The sequence below is a fragment of the Lineus longissimus genome, chromosome 1 (genome assembly GCF_910592395.1).
Source record: "Lineus longissimus chromosome 1, tnLinLong1.2, whole genome shotgun sequence".
NCBI lineage: Eukaryota > Metazoa > Nemertea > Pilidiophora > Heteronemertea > Lineidae > Lineus > Lineus longissimus.
The window spans coordinates 22,333,267-22,348,546 of record NC_088308.1 but is presented as its reverse complement, the minus strand read 5'-3'; the positions used below and the strand labels follow the sequence as shown (position 1 = coordinate 22,348,546).

Genomic DNA, 15,280 nt, shown 5'->3' with positions numbered 1-15,280 from the left:
CTATAGGTTTAGTAAAGCGATGGATTCTGAAGTATAGAAACACAAGCAGGCGTGTCTGGGCATTTCCATGGTGGTATACGCAAAGGGATGCAACATTCCTAAACCTCAGTGACTTGATGGGGGGGGGGGGGGCGCTAAAAAGGAGAGATGATGAAAGGTTACCAGTATGAGATAATTCAATATATATTATTCAATTATTATGAAGAAGCGATGTTATATGATACTTAACGCCACTTGGGAATTCTCTGATTGTAATAGCAGCAGCGGGTATTACACAAGAACCATGGGTGCAATAGTTCACACTTTGAGTGTGTGCGAATGTTTTGTTAAGAGAAGCCCCGAAGAACACATCGTAAGAATTGACTTCAAATTATCGTAAACAAAAGTATTACGTAAATGTCAGCCGTAGCATGCAGTCTTCTAATCCTCCATCGGTTATTTAATGACGGCAGAGGGGGGTCAATGCGAGTTCAAGAATCAAGCAGAATCTTTTACTCAAGTAACACGAAACTAAAATGGCATGATTGGTGAGATCTTACTAAAACGAAGTGTTATCAGCGAAATAATTTGTGTAAGTGTATGTTTTCGGGGGTGGGTGGGGACACCCATCTCGCCAATCACCCGCCCATCGTATCATGTCTGATTTTATAGTATAGATAGTGCCACACGTATAAGTACATGAGCGTTGCGGATCCCATCGCTTATTTGACAAACAACGTCATGTGACCGGGCCATAAAAACAAATGTATTTTCGGAATTGGACATTTTCAAAATCATTAACAATATTCAACTTTTTAACGAACGGTCTTCAATTATTCTAAGGCTAAAACGCATTCGGCCGTCAAGTTTACTCTACATCTTGTTAGTTCTGACATGGCATTGTGAAGGCCATTTGCACATGGGAAATATATCAACAAAATACTAAGTAGATGATATTTGATCTTGATAAAGCAGATTCAATATCTTACAGCTCGTTTTCCGACAAGTACAACGCCATTAATGCGTCTAAAACGAGTCTTCGGTGGGTAGACGGGGTCATGTTGTTGCCATGTTTGGAGAAGCTGCGCAATGTTGTGGGGATTAGCGCCCGGCTATCTGGGACAGCGTCATTTAGAGACCTCAAGCTTCACTTGGGACAGGATATAGACTTTCAATCGCATTTGTCAATCAGGAGCTTGTGAGCTTCAAGACTGTACATGAAATTGTAATGGAATGCAATTTTAACTAGTAGGAAAAGTAACGAATTCTGTCAAGAAAAAAACAGTCGTCTTCCCATTCACCGACCGTCCCACTCGCAGGTCAACATTCTGCGCACTTACTCTACGCGGCTGATGCTTGAACTTATAATTTCCATCAGCTGCTATTCCTGGCCGTCCTGTATACCAAGCTCTCATCCATCCCTCTCACAGCTAATGGAATAAGACGCTGTAAGTCGCTACTCTATTAAGCTTTCACTAATACCTCCTCTGTGAAGAAAATCGCGAGTCGATCCTACTTGTATCAAGATATGTGTCAAATGATCGTAGTATGTCTCAGCCACCATTTTGAAGCTGTCGCCATTATCACGCAGTATTTCCTTTTTAGGCAAACAAGCTTGAGTCTGATGAGGCGGGTGTAAGGACATTATAAGCAGACGCCAGACGGCAAAATATGAATGTTAGTCTTGAGGGCTGTATATCCCACAGCTCGGACCTCGGAGTGGAGCTTGAATAATAATTGTACAGGCCACTTTATTGTTGTTGATGCGTTTTCATGTCATTGGTCGGATGACGATCAGTGAGATGACATGCTACCAATAGGACAGAAAAATGTAAATAGTGAAGAAACCGTAAGACACATCGTATATCATCACCAGTAGACCCTACCATAAAAAGCTGGTGGCAAACCGACCTTTATTTAGTAAGTGACCTGTGGCAACGTTCCCGTTTTTCACAAAACGCCCCCTGGTGGCTAAACGGTGAATCAGATCGAGTAGGATTTCAAAAGGAAATAGCATCTACTCAGTAAAAAAACACCCAGAGATATAAATAGAAAATAATTACATGTACTCGTTCTGTTTTGATCGCCTCGGCCGTCACGTAATGAGTGATAAAGTAATGTTCGAGTGTCGTGTAGCCCACTGGCTCTTCGTATGAAAAAATGTCAGGACAACCTATCCATTCATTTTGGTGAGAAAAAATGAAGACCGGAACCAAATACAGAGTATTGGTTATCAAATTCACCGATGATGAAAAGACCAGCCACAATTGGCTATAACGGCATAGATACCTAGTATTTGTTTCTTCCGGACACCATTCCCCTACCTAGAATTTCGAAGACCTGAAGCTATATAATCGAACCAACTTAGTCATAGGTGTTGCCAGGACATCCAGAGAGGGGATCGTTTTCCAGAAAATAAAGGCCGGACACCCCATGGTCATCTCTGAACGATGTTTTTCTGCTCGAGGCTTTTCCCCGATTGATTTAAGATTCTCCCAACAGGGCCTTTGCCATGCGCGCCACGATATCCCTCTGACTGCTGTACGCCCATGTTAGAAATGGAATCGACTTTTCAAGCTATTTCACTTCAAAAGTAAAGTTAAATTATACTTACCCAAAATACGAATTACGGTATGATGTTCAGCCCATCTTTGTTGTGTATCAGGCGCAAATAAGTTGAAGCTATCATTATGTTGCTCTCTCTGAAAGAAGAAGAGATGTAAAGAGAATTACCCAACAGCGTTTCTTCCAGTTGGTCCAATTAACGTGAGATGGCGATACAAAAGTATCTCTTTTTGAGAGAACAGAATATGGAAAGCATTCACCAATCCCAGTCAATTGATCATGAATGCTACCAAGTAAGGATAAATCAATATTTGATGACTCTCAAACACAACAATATTTTTGGTTAATTATCATTGACACAGATAAAAATGCAAGTAGATGTCCAGTGTATGCTCAGTTTTGTTTACACTCTACTAGATCCTCTGTATTGGAATGATTTACTGAAGAAAAAAATGTTAAGGTTTTTGTGATCACAGCATAAGGGGCTTCTGGCACCATTCGTTTGGTGGAGAGTCTTAAGTAAAATGTACTTTTGAATTTAAGTATTAAGCGCAATTCGACGTCATGTCTGTATAGTAGATACAAGGATTTTCTGGTTAAACGCCAATATATTTGGTTTGGGAACAATTATTTCGCGACAACCTTTATTTCATGAGGAGTAAGCACCTTACTTATCACAATATGGCATTTTTATTCTGCCACCTTATTCTTATTAGTGAGCAGGACACGGTAACATAGAGCTAAGAGGCAAGGTTCCTAATCAGACATGTCATAACTTTTTGTTAGGCAAAACATTTACATAAGAGCTGCATTACGAAGAAACCTGATACCAATATGACATTCAACCTACAAGGAAAGGTAATTGCTCTCGAACAAACAAATGAAAATCTCAGACACGGCCAATCTGGATCATGACAACACACATCCGTGTGACTTTAAAAGGATATTGATCATGTATTGGTTTGTGTGAATATGAATAATCGTCGCTAGAAGCCTTAAAGATAAGTCGCAATAATTTTAACTCCATGAGGCAACGCGACAGGTTAGGATATTGAACTTGGGGTTGCCAATTTCCTTTGCTTGCCATAAGCAGGCCATGATAAAAGTTTGAGGCGCTTGATCATGGGGTGTACTTAAAGTGAGAGTGATGCGAAATTGCATTGTAATCTTGACTAGGCTCCGGTTGCTCAATTGACCATGATTGATGTCTGTAAAGCTGGCGTTAAGTGATAACGCTTCGTTGCGCTAATGTTGGCGTTTGTCTCTAATATCGAGTGATCAACTGGGCGCTGGTGATCTGGGTTACCCAAAGTAAGAGAGAACTTACCAATGACTGATATGTACTTTACGCCATGACGCCGACGAGTGATGAAGGCACTTTTTTAAGCGGGAGAACTTAGTAGAAAATAAACCAATATTATATCATTCTTAGTTTGTTATAAAAGCCATTACATTCCACCCACACCGATATGATTTTTTAAGAGATAGAGAGCCTACCATGCATGCTGACTTTTTTATTTAATTTATAAATACTCTTCGCACTAATGGACTGTTCACTGCCTCAACAGGCACAGACAGCGACAGTTTAACCCAAGAAATTAATGGTCCATGCGAGATACGCATACCCATTGTGATTCACAAAATAAAATTAAAAACAATAAAAAACCCACTGATCTTTTTCATTTACACTAAAAATAACAGTGAAACGGATGTGCTAAGGCGACATCAACAAATTTAATATTCTAATCAAGCTCTCATCATTTAATCCTGATCTCACGCGACAAAACTATCATATTCTAATCAAAGCAAGTCAGACCTGTAGATCCTAATTCAATCATTCAGTAAAACGGGTCCGCGTGGAAAAGATCTTCCAAGAAAGCAATCTCCTGGAATTTCGAGAGTCTTAGCCCTGACCTCATCGGGCCAAGGCCAGCCTACATATATATACTGTAATTCTCCCTTCACTACGAAGCCCCGCACCTCCGCATTGTCCCCAGGGAACCTGTACTTTTCTAGCGGAGCGAAGACAGAGGGAACACTGAAACACCGTTCATACATCCCGGTATCGGTTATATATGAAATACAGAGACTAGAAATATCATCCCCCAAACCAAGGAATATACAGGCTGATATTCAAGATGGCTCTGTTCTTTTTTACCTTGCATGACGATCTTGCTAAACGCTGCCGCAACGATTAGGGAATGTTTACTCTGACCTGGCGAGGTTTTATGAGCAGCTGTAACGGACGTTTTTTAAAAGGTGCCTTAGTTTAGCTGCCTGGTGTCATAATAGGCATTCATTGCTCAGCCGTTATAACAACCGACAATGAATGCCCTATACTATCAGCACGTTATTATGAAGAAAGAGTTTGAACATTGTGCTAGTCATAACGTTGGTTGATACTAGACTCCAGACTATCAACTCTTATGATAACGCCAAAAAATACCACATTCGAAAACGAACTCCTCTGACAGACTAAGTGTCGGACATTGGCCGCCTTCATTTTCTGTCATTCGGGTGACCTTTCCAGCAATCAAAATATCTCCGCAGAGGAGATATCACGCGAAGATAAAGAGGTGTTATAATGATGGTCCGGCCATTTCCGTGGCAGTGGACTACTCGTGGAACTGACCAGCTGGCGGGTATCTCGATGAAGTGCTCGTATGATTGCAATAACCACGATAACGTTACTTCAACTGCAATTTTTCTTCTACCTCCGTGGTTTACGACCGCAATTCGACAGATTGCTATCGGGCTTCTCATCGTGAATGTTATGGTTTGTAGCTAATACATCAACTCGGTGAATAACTAACCACACATGTAGTTTTTGTCAATGTTTCAAACCTCTCATTCAGTAAATTGAGAATTGTATCAGTATTCGGAGCTGATAATACCGGCAGAAGTAAACGGACTAAGGATGGGGACTTTTATCGGAGATCAACAGCTCTATCGATAGAATACTCTTCAATAGTTTTTGCCTATTCTACGTTGATGGATATGCACTTTACTGAGAGCACATTACCGGCCACGTCTTGTCCGTCTGACGTACTAAGAAGAGAGAATGCTAAGCCACCCGCCATGGTACTCAGCATTTCGAGAATAAATTCCCTTTCTTTTGTGGAACTCACCAATAAAAACAGTAAGCCTCCTGGGCTGACAGAAAATTGTTCCATTGGATACCATCATCATGCTACTTTTAAAGCCTCGCTTCAAATCCCCACCAGCTAAGAATAATACATTTGACGAGGGGTATTCGAAAACCCTGGATCAACAAACACTGGACTGGACTGGCCTGGACTGGACTATGACTCAGCGCCCTCCACCACCTGGATTTTTCTAAAAAAGTTATACAATTCCCACAACCCTGCCGAATCTCTTCCCGCCTAATTCCATCATTAACATCATGAACATGGCGTCACCCGAAAAGTCGCCCGGGTTTTATCGTAGATTTTACGATAATTGGCGACGACAGAATAGGTATGGTTATGTATTATGTAAACAGAAATATGTACAAGTGCCTGCTCTAGACATCTGAGTGATTTGTGGGTCTTGACACGCCATTAACATGATGAAATTGGCAGATGTGTGCCACCGGACCGGCCTGATAATATCGATAATTCATCGTAGTGTATCGCCTACACTCATGTACATAGCATGCACATATCATGCACAGTGTAGCATAGACGGATCGCACATGGGGTAGCCACGGCGAAGATGGAATTGGCCACTATAAGTTTATCAGACTGATACCATGTCCCATTTCCCCGTCGTTTCTCAATACATTGTTGTCGCCATGTTGATGCAGGCGATGGTGAGCAGTGACGTTGAATCCAGTCCAGTCCAGTCCAGTCCAGTGTTTGTTGATCCAGGGTTTTCGAATACCCTTTGACTCGAGCTTAGAATGTGAATGACCAAGTTCCATGCAGTAGTGCCTATACTGCATTTTTGCATAACAGACCTCCTGGGCGGCTGACCTACAATTCAATATACTGTTACCGGTTGCATTCACCTTCCAATGAATTCAAGCTATATGTATCAACATTGTATATTAAATAGTTATCACTAATAAACGGCTTGCTTGATACTTCGGCGCATTTATTCACATAGAGAAACTATTTCAAAACAGGTCATTTGCTGGATGGCCCAAAGCATCCACCTTTCACCAAAACATGTTAAGGATGTCTAGAGCTATTCCTCAGGAATTCAAAGGATGTCTACGGAGAAAGCTGGTCTATTACATCTCATAGAAAGAAAAATGTTCATCTATCTACCAATTCATCAATGGAGGAAAACGAATCTACTTGCAAATACCAAAGATACGGAGATATAGGCCTATCTTCTCATCCATTCATTCATAAAAACGACTTTGTCCTTAGATACCTTATTTATTCAGTCATTAACAGACGGAATCAAAAACAGGAGATGCCCATTAATAAATATACATTTGCCTCAGCTAACCTCCAGCTGTGAACGTGGCTGACGAATCGTCCCACCAACTGATTGCACAACATGCCAATTCAGAATGGACCAGGAAGCCAAGGTCAATGTCCGGTTGTTGTTCGTACCGTTTCTTAGAAAAACATTCCAAATCAATATTGGACAACATTCTAGGACGATCAACTCCAACGATAGCAAATATTTAAATTAATTAGGCCTACTACTTGTTTTTATCAAACATTCTGCATGTACAACATGGCGTATAGATTCTAAGTAGGCCAATTACATCACCCTTTGGACATTATATACTTTCCGACACAGCCGGAATGTTAGAAATGCATTGGCACACCCCCACGTTATTCATTTAGTTACGAATATGGATGTGATAAAAAATCTTTTTTTTCAATGTCAGAAAAAAACGTTGGTTCCAGTAATCGCACAGGCCCTCCTCAACTTAAGTACCATTTTCCTTCAATGAAACCATGCAACTAACAAGCCTACGAGGAAAGACAGGTTTAATAGAAGGTAATAAATCCAGTCTGAAGATCTTTAAAGCCTTGACGTCCATATTTGTAGCAGGAAAACAACAATTTTGCGAAACAAATGCCAGCCATCACCGGTCATGTTCGATATCATTATTGAGGCCAACCCAGAAATCGGAAGTGCACTGATCTTGTAGCCACTCCAGACAATCGTACCTTGTTTTCTTGCTTCGTAATGACTCTCCTCCTAAGTGGTTCTATCCCCGGGGGCAGGGGACAATGCAATTAACCACCACTCCTTAATCAAGAGCGATCCTCGGGGAAATGTATACGCATCGGATATATCCTTTACTGAAATATCACGCCTGTTCCGATGATGTTATTATGACTACAACAAAGGAGTATTATCTTATGATCATATTTATGTCATTCTGTTGAGATAACCCAGCCGTGACCAGGTCAGAATGTCACACCGGGAATCATACTTGGTACGTTATTATTATTCTCTGTGGGAAGGCATTACAGAACTGCGAATTTCGGTTACATAATACAAACTATGTTATTAGATGAGTATAACAATTGATTTTACCTCGGAACTTGATAACACTGCACAAGATGAAAAGTCAAAAATGCAACTAGATTCAGTGGGGATTCCAACCTTACAAAACCTGATCAACAAAACAAAATCCAGTTATAAAGAACTTTTGTTTCACCTAAAACTGGGACATTACAGAGGAATGTCCTCGTATCGATGCTATTAAAAAAAGTTAGAACCTCTTATCACATAAATTGTTGGTAAGTTGGATAGCAAACGAGAGGCCAAACTGTGGATGAAACGAATCCATTTTAGTAGTAGCGTACACGTGTAAAACATTTGTTTGTAACGTTGTTCACGTTTTCTACCATCAAACAAGAAACAGTATCAAACATGTCAAATCGACCAATATTTCTTTTCCAATGAAAGCTAACAAATCCTTAACCGGAATAGCCAAATCGCCTGTTGCTTCGATCATTATCTCCGCTCGGATCCAAGACTAACAGGATATCTAACTAATAGTGACATATATTACAAACAGTTGCATATCTATATCCTAGCCGAGACTGATATATTCGCTGATCAGTCATATTTGCGGTAAACAAACGAGAATTATGAAGAGAAGGTCACAAGAGGGTCAGAAGGAACAGCAGCTATCTTCTGCGTAAACGGTGGTTGCTATTGATAAACATAGGTGGTGTAAACAAATAGAGCATTAGATAGTTCATTTCAAGTGCATATATACCAGATGAACCATCTAGGTAAAATAAGTCACGGTATTACGCATTTGATCAGTTCTCCTATCGGACTGCTTTGATAAATTTTGCAAATTAAGGCGATCTTATTCCATCTTACAGCATCGTCCACAGATAAAATTATTAGCGGCGTAAGATGGGTGCCATTAGCCCAGAGTGGGGTGAGATTGTCCCATACATTTTCCACCCCACAGCTTGAACCATACATAATTGTACATGGTACATGTAGATCTTCTATCTCAACAGAATCACTGTACAACAAGATATTGAAAGATAACTCGATGGGCTGCACTTATATCATACTTCAACCTTAATACGATTTTGGGAGCTAAAGGCAACTCCCCCTTTACCATGTTTGCGGGTATGATGTCCTGACCCACCATTGGCAGAATAGGATATGTACGGTAACTGGGCGGCTGGAATTTTTAGGCTGGTAAAGACGTGAAAATGTCAAAAAACACGCTTGCAGAATTTGGTAGCTTTTGAATATAGACGGGTTTAGGTAAGTACTCGGTGTGTAGAATATTAAGGGATTATGTTGGTCGTCAGTGTCCAAAGATATTTATGATAACACTCCATGTACGGTTTGGCTAAGAGCCTGATCAAGTTCGCCAATGGAGGCCAATACTGATTTCCGATATGAGCCTATTGATCGAGTTTGGTAAGTAAACTGATCATTGGAAGAATAGAATAGACGAAGGAAATTGACCCAGTGCTGCCCTTTACTTTGAGTGAGGTAATAATAAAAAGGAGGTTGACAGCAGCTATGCCTGCCAAATGTAAACATGACTAAGCTGCATGTACGCGAAAACTCATAAAGTCATCTCTTTCAGGCACTTGATGCCAGCCACTCCATAAGTCGGAACCACACTCCATATATAATCTAGCGTGAACCTCTGAAGAGATAATCGATCTGTCGGAACGTCACTCCGGAAGGAAACCAATTTTTCTCAGCACTGACTGACTTTTAAGTCTTCTCAGTTGAGTTGACAACGTCCGGTTTGGGCGGCTTCGCACATTGGAAAATCAGTAGCCATCGTCGGCAACGAGAAAAACGAATGTTTTCTTTAAGACATGTTAAAGAAGATAGAAAAGTCGCATGCATGTGCACATGCAGTCGTTAGAACTTGCATAACTGAATGATAAAAGTTCCTCTGAAAACTGGAATCCAAGCGAGGGTTTAATTAATCTTTTATTCGCATCCGCTCAGTCAATAACAATGTTGACAACTTGTTTGTTACATAGTTGTCGTCATTGAACTCTGCTTACTTGTCTCGTGTAACGCTGATGCGTAGGGTAATCATTTGACGTGTGTTACGCTGATGCACTGGGCGAGCGCTTGTCTAGTGTAACGCTGATGCGCAGGGTAACCATTTGACGTGTGTTACGCTGATGCACTGGGTGACCACTTGTCTCGTGTAACGCTGATGCACAGGGTAACCATTTGACGTGTGTTGTATACGCTGATGCACTGGGTGACCACTTGTCTCGTGTAACGCTGATGCACAGGATGATCTCATTGTTCGACCTCATGATAACGATGTCGAAGAATGGGATAGGCGTTCACGTTGACGTATCGGGGGCTTTGCGAAAACTCCCAAATAGACAATGACATCCAACCGGTGTTGTATGATGAATCCCTTGCATGTTACAATCCTCCAAGCACGTTCCCTCTCACTAAAATAGCGAGCAACAAATGTTCAAGTTAACACAGCTCATGTTGCTTGACCTTTTTTTCTTGATGGTCATTGTTGTACCAACCGGCTGAGTCTCAGCACGCAATCCAGTGCAGTATAGTCGTTCAGTGCTTTATGAGCTAGTTAAACGTCAAGAAAGATTTTACTTCGTGTTACAAATGCAGAGTAAATTATTGAACGTTGCCTACTATGCACTCAGCGTGATTGCTCCGAGTACCATAAAATATGCTGTAACTCAACTCGTCTAGTACTGATGTGGACCTAAAAAATATTTTCGCTTATAAATGTTGCGATGATTCGTGAAAACTTCTAACGTCAGTTTTTTCGGGTTTCTCAATTTAAAAATAATTTTCGCGAGTCGATGTTTATTCGCAAAGTCCGCGAAAATAACACCCTTGCAAAAAATTGGTGGTTGGCAGTTGTCTTCTTACATAGTCGTTCGGAGCAACTCATTTTCAAGGGAATAATTTGACGGAGTAGTAAATAAATTACCAGGGCCAGAATGCTTTTCGCCTGAACATGCCCGGCTTTTGGACCCATTTTGAATGCTTGCAGTGTCGTTTCATTGCCGTCAGTTTACATGTGAAGCATTCAAATAGCAGGAGATGAGACGTACTTTCGGCGGATAGTCTCCTCAATATGTCTTCATTGAGACCATTAAAGTCACATCTAGTATTTTAATCTAGAAGGCCAATAAATTCAGCGCTTCTCAACATCTCAACATACAGTGTGAAATTACCAGTAGGATACAGTGACTTGGCTTGGTATTGGAGTGGACCCGTGTAGGCTTACTGGATGAAAATTGCCATGGCTACGCGAGGATTTGCAGAGTGGAGTAAAATAACCCGTTTGGCAAAAACTTATGACACCTCTGCAACTGACTGAAGAAAATCTGATAAAGGTATCAGTCAGTGGATTAATAAAACCTAGCTTGATCGAAGTTAATCTCTATGTTGTACTGCATGTCAGATAACCATATATTAAACCGATCTAGAGTTCATGAATGTTTCTTGGCAAAATATCAAAGATGTTGTATACATGTAATTACAAACTTTCAAATATTTAACGAACGGCGTCCCAGTAGGTCTTGAAGGAATGGAACCAGGATATCTAATCCTCGTTATCCTTTTTAGATTTTAACTAATGCATCTTTCCGTTGAGCCAAGTAGAGTGAGGAAACGATATACGTCCACCAACATGCCTTACAGATAGAATTATTTATGTTATCGTCTCCACTGACTCAGTAAATATTGACTTGACTGATAGAGCACCAGCTACACTTCCAACGAACACCACGACTCGTCTTGTAGGTTGCTATATTTAGAGTAATAATCGGATGAGTAAAGCTTGCAATTAAAGTGATTCAATTAAATTTGTTTGTCACCCAACGACCCGAACATTCCATGACGTGTACATTAACACAACAGGATTGCCGATAACAGATACGTTCGGCATAAGCGACGAGTAGTAAACGGTCCATTGCAGAGGAAAATCTTCACCAAAATCAAAGCACCGAAGAATTCGGCAAATGAAGAGCAAGCTATTATATTTGCAGGAAGTGGCAAATGCACCACGCTTTAGGCCAGCAATGGTGGTGTGCGTTGCTGCCACAGGAAGTAGCCTGAAATAGTCACCAGCAGTGACTGACGGTGGCTCTTCGTCTGAATTATATTTTGTCACAGCAGGATGATAAAACAAATCTGATTAAACAGGTGGTTCAGACGCTTAGTCTATTTATTAAACAGGTCCATAAATATGCTCTGGGTAAAAAAGACTGACGGCCAGACGGATGAAGAAAGCGATTTATCTTGTACAAATGGCAAACAAAATGTCAGACCACGGATTCTCTTGCCTTTGGCACGGCTTTCATCATGCATATTTCATACCAAGTGGTAGATTTCACTGTTTGGGTGGGGTGGGTATCGGTGGGGGGGGGGGGGGGGAGGAAGGATGTATGGCACAGAGATGGGATCATCGAAACCATGCCACTTCGTGCCGTTTGCTGGACTGCATGACAGATACGTTCGAATGACTTAAAAAGATGTACTCCGGTACCGCAACACTTGTTTTGTACTTTTCGTTAGCGAAAAAGTGTGAATATGAGTTTCACTTCGGCAATCATTTCTGAAACGGAGAGTAACGACTACATCAAGCCTGTAACGAGTGGAAGGCCAGGGGACCATCCATCACACTGCGGTGATGGACTTCACGCCAAGAGAAAGATTGCGAATATCTATTGAATCACTACCGCCAGCCGTTAGTGAATATCATGAAAAATGCTATGCATCATACCATCGCAGATTATAAATCGGGGTAGTTTGTGCATGCCCAACAAAGGCGGATCAATTTGGATGTTGCAGTTGGAGCATGGGACCCATGACATGTTGCAGATCTTAGGTTACGTATTTGAGCGCTGTGCTCATAATCTTGGGTTTGTTGGTTCAAATCACGATCAAGAAGAAGTAACATTGATTTTAAGGACGAAAGTCAACAGGGCCTCTTGTATCGAGGTTTTTCGGTAAGCGGTAAAAATCCTAACGGTAAAAATCCTAACGGTAAAATCCAAACCGTAAAAATCCCCAATTTCAGCGTTTTTTACCAATTTAAAAAAAAATTGGAACAAAAAATTGTTTCTTAAAAAATAATTTAACAAAACTTAGGATTTTTACAGTTAGGATTTTTACAGTTAAGATTTCTACAGTTAGGATTTTTACCTACATTCAGGGTTTTCCGTCCTCAAACAATGTCAACGGATAAGCAATCTTCAAAGCAATTTACACTGAATAATTTAGCCGCGATGCACTCCAAATCTATCTCTATATCTTTCGTAAGCCGCAAGAAATACACCTGGAAATGAAAAAAATTACGTGCTTATTATCCTTTACCTCTTAGGAACGGCATTTCTAAATAAAGCTATAATCTTTCTCCATTTGACATTAAAGTCCTCCTACATTTTAGATACTATAAAATTTCCAGCAGCACAATGGATATCTGAATGACCTATTTGAAATGCCATACTTTGCTTTCAAGAATTCTGTTGTTATATAGAATTGCTCGATTGTCATCTTAAAACTGAAAGCCTTCACTTTCTGATCCGCACTTAATAACTGAATAGAATGTCTCATAATGACTTGAGATTAGAAATATCATCTGAGGAGCAAAGAACATATCGACGACAAGAGCATCCGAATGAAGTGCGCAGCGTTTAGCAATACAAGGAACTTTTCTTGAGATTTAGAGATACGTTGAGACTCAGATTGAAAAAATAGACCAACGTGAATCCCTTGACAGACCATAAACAAAATAGTACGCCTAAAAAAAGATATTTGCCTTTCCCCCGAATTAATACCTCAAGGATATTTGCCTTTCCCTGAATTTCTTCCCTGGGTTAGTGTAAATGACATTCTGTCTTGAAACTTAGAAATGAAAAAATAGACCATGAATTCATGACAAATATTTTGGGCTATGTCCTATGTCATGTCTTTTGCAATGGCTACATGAATTTTTGAAAACAACGATATTCCCTAATTCCCTAATATGAATTTATGGAGCTGTAGTTCATGTGTCTACCCAACGACAGTATTGACATATTTGAAATATTGAATATTGAAATATTTCGTTGCCGCGAAAATTTGTTTAAAAATATTTTTTTCTTCTGGCGGGCCTATAATTTGTGCAGGCACCGAGGAGCCATGGAACTACGCGAACTCGACGTGAATATAATTGAAAGTGGCAAAATGTCAAGTGACGGGCTTTAATTTCATATCCAGTAGAAATCAATCTCCGAAAATGATATTAATTTTTCGATAATTTCCTTTCATCTGACAAAACTATGGTTAAAAGTTACAGCTTTCTAAAGGATGATTGTGCACGACGGTAACGTGCAATCTTGACATTTTTTACTGTTCACAAAAAGGGCACCAGACTCTTCATGTATGTCCCTTCATGTATGTATCGTCATGGTGGAACTCTCTAGGACAGCCGACTTCGTTGGCGAAAACGGACTAACTGTCTGACGTGGATATGAAAAGAATTCCGAAGAAGAAGAATATGCACCCTCAACTCATGAGTGAATTTAATCTGGGGAACCGTACCTGGCGGATCCAAGAATCGATGAAAGCGTATTGAAATCTGTGTGTTTCTATTATGACATCCCTGCCGCGAGATGACTCCTTGGCATCGTTACTGTCAAATCAAATCATGAAATCATATCATTCTGCATCATGAAGAGCAATAAAGACGTTAAAAATGCGCTCTAGGAAGGTCATCATCTACTCTATCAACTGTCTCAGCTATAAAATTTATTAGACATGTTGTGTTAGAATAAATCGATTACAATAGTGTGTTACAATAGTGTGTTATTTGAAAACTTACATGTACTTCATGTTTAACAATAGCATTACGTTATTTCCCCCTACCTCACAGTTAAAGGAGTTCAGGTCAAGCCCAATACATGGTCTATTGTCTTTAAACAAAGCCCGCCCGCACCTCGGCCTAAATTCCCATTGCTATACTATCATATCCAAGCGTTTAGGGCCAATCATGAGAACATCGACCCCGCGAAACAGCTATCATGGGGACCGATAGGCCGAATCTGGCAAGAGCAAATAATCGCAATGAAATCAGCAAAAACAAACAACACATGGCTGTGTATAATGTCATATGCTATCAATATGTTACAACCAGACTCAGAAGACAAATGTCAACCACATGTATTAATCCGACTCATTGTGATGACACTGTGAGTTTTACCACAGACTCCGGAAGGAAGAAAGAGCGAAGAATACATGAATGAGGTATACTCCCACGTTCCTCAGCTGAATATAAGGA

General features: G+C 40.4%; 1 protein-coding gene across 4 annotated transcripts in view; it reads right to left on the bottom strand.

Moving 5' to 3' along the window:
• Window positions 1–15,280, bottom strand: part of LOC135492262 (guanylate cyclase 32E-like) — a 44,698-nt gene that overhangs the window by 17,553 nt on the left and 11,865 nt on the right. For 3 of the 4 annotated variants that reach the window (XM_064778623.1, XM_064778615.1, XM_064778640.1), the window contains exon 2: window positions 2,594–2,681. The gene's annotated coding sequence lies outside the window, so the exon portion shown is untranslated. Of the gene's footprint in view, window positions 1–2,593; window positions 2,682–7,679; window positions 7,810–15,280 lie in introns of those variants that run through there. The other variant, XM_064778631.1, reaches the window with a different exon arrangement.